The sequence below is a fragment of the Zingiber officinale genome, chromosome 7B (genome assembly GCF_018446385.1).
Source record: "Zingiber officinale cultivar Zhangliang chromosome 7B, Zo_v1.1, whole genome shotgun sequence".
NCBI classification, from domain to species: Eukaryota; Viridiplantae; Streptophyta; class Magnoliopsida; order Zingiberales; family Zingiberaceae; genus Zingiber; species Zingiber officinale.
In genome coordinates, this window is record NC_055999.1 from 120,169,491 (window position 1) to 120,175,511 (window position 6,021).

A 6,021-nucleotide genomic window follows, 5' to 3' on the forward strand; every position below is an offset into this window, starting at 1 on the left:
TTCGATCTAGCAGTGTCATCAGTTAATTACTCATAGTCAGTCGTCGATTGATATACAACAAATTTCTTAAACCTCTCAAACTCTGAATTCAAGGTTTAAGGGCTTATCAGTTGATTACTAATCCATAGTAGTTGATTGATACCTCTGTTTCAACTATACTAAAGTTGAATTCTCACTTTTCTAAGTATCGGATTGATCTCAACTTACCAAAACATTTTTTCCTAGCATCCAGACAACTTTCATTTGTCGAAATTTTCTTTGTCTAACATCCGATTAATCTTGATCTACGAGGATGTTACCATTACCTAACATATAGTAAACCTTGATTTGTCAGAGCCTCTCATTTCATGCCTACATTTGATCAATGTTGATCTAGCAAAACTTCTCTATTGCCAAATATTTGATTCTCCTTGACCTATTTGAACTTCTCTCATTATCAAGTATCTGATTAATCTAAACCCACTTGGACTACACGTGTCTGATGCTAAGTATTTGATCCTTCATAACTTACTTGAACTTCACTTTTTATGACAACTCTATGTTGGGCTTCCAATCCAATTGCCAAATATTTGATTAATCATGACCTAGTTAGACTTCTTTACGATTAAGTATTTGATCAATCATGACCTACTGGACCATTGGGAATTGACATAGGAGGTGAATATCAATCGACTTTCTTGCTTTACGTGTTGTGTTTGTTCTTTCTACAAAATTAGTCACAGCAGAAATAAAATAACTTGAATAATAAAGACAATAGTGCACACCAAATTTACTTGATTCACAACCCCCAAGGCATATGTACAAGATACGCATGTTCATTAGTGTTCTCCTTTCCGGATATCTTTCGGAGGCAGAGAAGCATTCTTACAAGTTTGATAACACAAGCAAAAGTATTAAGATAAATAAAGCATGTATAAATAAATACAAATAAACTTGTAGATGATCAGTGTCAAAGTCTTGAGTATCCCTCACTCCTCCTAACGCTTACCTGGTCACATGAGCCAAACTTCGAAAGTCTTTCCGAACAAAGAGGAAGAAGGTGAGTAGTATGAATTGATTGATTTAGCCTTCTACCTTCGTCTCCCTTTTATAAAGTTGAATTGATCCATATCCGATCGACTAAAATCCTTATCCTATCGACTGAACTTGGTCAAATCTGATCCTCAGGATCAATCCCTTCGCGATCTAGACTGAGGCATGCCATCTTGTCGTTATCATGTTTACGATCGACTGAAAATCTTTTGATCGATTAAACCAAACCACGTCGCTGAACCAAGTTCGAACCCACACAGTCAACCAAGCCCAACTGGTCGACCATATCATTTTCCGATCAACATAACCGGTTCAAATCCGGTTTGACCCGGGTCATGTTCGGTTCACTCTGGACTTAATTCGGCTACGTCTAATTACGTCTGGTTGCATTTTGTATTGCTTCTAACTCCAAATTCCTATAAGACAAGCATACAAGAAACCAAACATACAAGTCTAATCTTATAGTCTACCTTAATTACTAAGCTTACATAGTTCTTGCTTAGAGTTTTATTTTCTAAAACTCCTATTTTTGTTTGCTAAGCATTCAGTCATCCTTGATTTGTTTGAATTTTTCTCGTACTTAATATCCAGTTCTCTTCACCTGGTAGGACTTTCTCTTGCCAAACATTCGGTCATCCTTAACCTGCTTTGGACTTTTCACTTGTCACACATCCGGTCAATCTTAACCTACTTGAACTTTTTATTTACTAGTCATTTGGTCAACCTTTGACCTGATTACACTTTGCCTTTGTAAGTCATCCAGTCAACCTTTGACCTGACTATACTCTACCTTTGTAAGTCATCCAGTCAACTTTTGACCTGACTAGATTACTCACTTCTAAATATCTGGTTCTATTTGAATCAACCCTTAATCACCCTTGATCAGACACAAATCGAAACTTTAGAGATTAATTACATTAACAATCTCCTCCGTTTTTAAATATTTACTAAACTAAAAGAATATTAATTTTTTTAATTTAAACCTTCTTCTTCCCATTTGGCACGCATAAAAAAGGCAATTACCTAAGGTTCTTCTAAGTTTTACATCAACAATAATTTTCCATAGTCAAAATTATAACTATACCTTTGAAAGACCATTGTTTTTTCTTTAAAAATAAAAAATCTTTAACCGTTAAGATTTTATAGGTTCAAAAAGTATGATTTTAAAAGATTTTTGTAACGTTAATTTTCAAAGTTTTAATTTTATAATTTTCAAATAAATTTCAAATGACTTTTTAAAAAATCAAACTAATAATAAGATTTTTTTTAAAAAAAAATAAAATATTTTTCAAAGACTTTAAAAAATTTCTAAGTAATTTTTAAAAACATTTCAAGTAATTTTAAAATAAATTACTAAATGTTTTCAAAAACTTTCCAAGTTAATGGATTTTTAAAGAATTTTTTTTAGTATAATATTATTTTAAAAACTCGTTTGAAAGTATGACTGAATAAGTATCTCTTCTGAATTTGACAGACCCTTAGGACTAAGAGTGATCCCGACTCTAAGTGTTGGTCCACCACCATTATTTTTAAATTATATAATTTTTAAAAAACGTATATATATATATAAATGAAATATCCATGTTTTAAAAAAAAAAGAAAATATTTATATAATTTATATATTTTTTAAAAAAAATTCAAAAATATTTTTAGTTTAAATTATATTTATCATCTCACTCACTCGTTCTATGTGTCTTAATATACATTACATGTTGACCTTGTTGGTTCTATGAGATATTTTCTGAATTTTATCTAATTAATTTTAAATTTAAATTTGGGAAGGTTGTTTGAACTTGTGTTAAATTTATATTTAACCCTGAATCAATTGAATAGGCATTTCTAAAATCGACTTTTAGGTCATGACGAAACACAAGGGTCTTCTTAATCGGATAACGACTATATCGTTGATAAAGTCTTTTTAGAAAATTGCATACTCAACGACAATATCTTAGGACGGGGTTAATTAGCTTCAGTCAATTCTACTTAACTAGATGAGATAGGAGGGATACGTCTTATCCAACCTAAATACTTCGCAAAGTTTCCTTAATATACTATAGTTTGTATTTTCTAAAATTCAATTTTGATTGGTATGAGTTCCTTTGACACACTCTATACAAATATAAAAATTTGACATGTCAAAAAAATTACTAGTGACATTAACCCATCCAACCAAAATAAGGATCTCCATTATTATCTTCCATATAAGCTTAATTAATCTTTAATGGATATAAACTGAAATATGGATGTCCATGATGCTATTCAAATGGAAAACAAATAATTACAGAACATCAGTCTATTCACCTTTTCTATTATTTTATTTAATAAATAATAATTCATTTTGAAAACTCTAAATAAAAATTTCAAATCCATTTAGTGGCTTGGAGATCTAAAAATGATTAAGAAATCATAATATTAATTATTTAATACCACATTGGGTAAATAATTTAGTTGTTGGGCTCAACGCTTATTATGCAACCAAAGAAGGTAGAAAATATGCAATTGCTAAAATAATTATAATAAAAAATGATTATATTTATTTCAAACGTTCCGTTCTCAAATTATATTAATCTAAAAATTCAGATTAAAAAAGGTCAAGGTGTCTTCAAATCGGCCATCTAACTAGGGCATGTTTGATCCATGCTAAGGCCAACTTGAGTCTATATATATATATATAAACTATTTTATATTGATTTTAGCTATCCCGACTTGGCTCGACCGCAGACACAATGGACACTATTATCTATTTCTGACCCGTCAGTGTGTCAGTGTGAATCAATCCTTAATAGGTTGTCACATTGATAAGAAACCAAAATTAAAATATGTAAATTATTAAGAGATTCAACCTTTTCAATATTGAAAGTAGATTTAAGAATTAGAGATGTCTCGTCCTGGTGATGGACTGAAACACCAGTTTAGAATGAGATTCAGACCATGCTTTTAATTTTTATTAATTTAAATTTTTTTAAAAGAAAACAAAAGATAAGGTCTTCCAAATAGTTAATATAAACCTTGAAATTTCCATTATGGCTGGACAAGTTATTTCACTAGTAAAAGAAGTATCATGAATAACCTCAATAGATGTCAATATTACTTTGATAGGGGTTCTCTATCCCCTTTTTTTTTTTTTTTTTTGGTGCATTATTTTCTCACAGGAATGTTTATAAGTGTTGGATAAAAAATAATAATTGTCGGAGATATTTAAAATTTTGTCAAATTTAAATTGCATAAAATTAAATTAACTTATCTCTAGAGATGATCTGAATAGATAATCTCAGACTATGAGTAGGAGCTGGTTTCTGCTAATTGCTGAGTGTAAACCGAGTTCCGAGTCCGAGCAGCAAAGTCCAAGCGGACTGAAGGGTCGGGCGAGCAAGCAGTAAATTGACCGACTAGCCCTTGCTGGCAGCCAAGATTATCTAATCAGGTCATCTTTACAAATAAGTTGAATTTAATTTTATGTCATTTAAATTCGACAAAGTTCCAAATATCTCAAGTAGATTGTTGTTTTTATCCAACTATCTTGAAACAGACTCAGTTATGTTGAGATGTCCACAGAATAAAATGTTAAGGTACAACAGACTCAACACATGAAGGCCCCTTCCGCCCCGATTGAAATTGTGTCAATCAATCATGGGTAAAAGTCAGAGAAGTTCAGTGGACTGAACTTCAAGAGGTGGCAGCAGAAGATTCTCTTCTACTTGACAACGCTCAATCTGGCTCGGTTCTTGACCAAGAACCCTCCCAAGTGTGTTGAGGATGATGATGCGTAGGCCATCATATGCGCAGATCATCAGTGCAGTGGAGGCATGGGCTCATTTTGAGTTTTTTTACCGAAACTACATCCTCAACTGCCTTGCAAACTAGTTGTACGCTGTGTATAGCAAGAAGAGAAGGACTAAGGAGCTATAGGAGTCCCTAGATAAGAAGTACAAGACGGAGGATGCTAGGGCCAAGAAGTTCATCGTGGGTTGATTCTTGGACTACAAGATGGTTGACTCCAAGACGGTGATTAGGTCCAGGAGATTCAGGTGATCTTGCACGAGATCCACTCAGAATGGATGGTTCCGAGTGAAACCTTCGAGGTGGCTGCTAGCATTGAGAACCTGCCCCCAGCTGGAAGGACTTTAAAAACTACCTGAAGCATAAGCGGAATGAGATGAATATGGAGGAACTCATTGTTAAGCTTCACATTGAAGAAGACAACAAGAGTTCAGAGAGAAAGCTCTTCTCTCAGGCTACTATGAAAGCCAACATGGTCGAGCACGGTCAAAACTTGAAATGGAAGAACCCCATGTCTTCCAAGATAGGACCCAAAGGAGGCATCAGCAAGAAGAAGTTCTCTAGAAAGTGCTTCAACTGTGACCGAGTGGATCACAAATCTTCGGAGTACAGAAAGTCGAAGAAGAAGCAAGAGGTCAACCTGAACGAGGGACCAGAAATGGATGACCTCTGCGCTGTGGTCTCTGAGTTGAACCTAGTGAGTTCAAACCCATGGCAATTGTGGATCGATACTGGAGCCACCAAATATGTAATCTCGGACATCATGGGCCAAGGAAAAGTGGAGCTAAAGATGACCCTGGGCAAGGACCTTACTTTGAACAATGTGTTATATGTTCCGAAGATTCAGAAGAATCTAGTATCCGGATCACTGTTAAGCAAGCATAACTTTCACTTTTTTTTTGAGTCAGACAAAGTTGTACTATCTAAGAATGGAATGTTTGTTGGAAAATGCTATGTATCTGATAGGTTGTTTAAGCTCAATGTAATAGTCATTAGGTATAAGATAAATTAAAATGAAAGTTCTTCCATTTATATACTTGAGTCTTCATATTTGTGGCATGGTAGACTAGGACATATTAACTATGATGTGTTACATAAATTAATAAATATGCAAAGCATACCTGCATTCTGCCTTGACCTAAAATACAAGTGTGAGATTTGTGTTGAAGCAAAAATAATACAGTCATCCTTTCAATATATTGAAAGAAG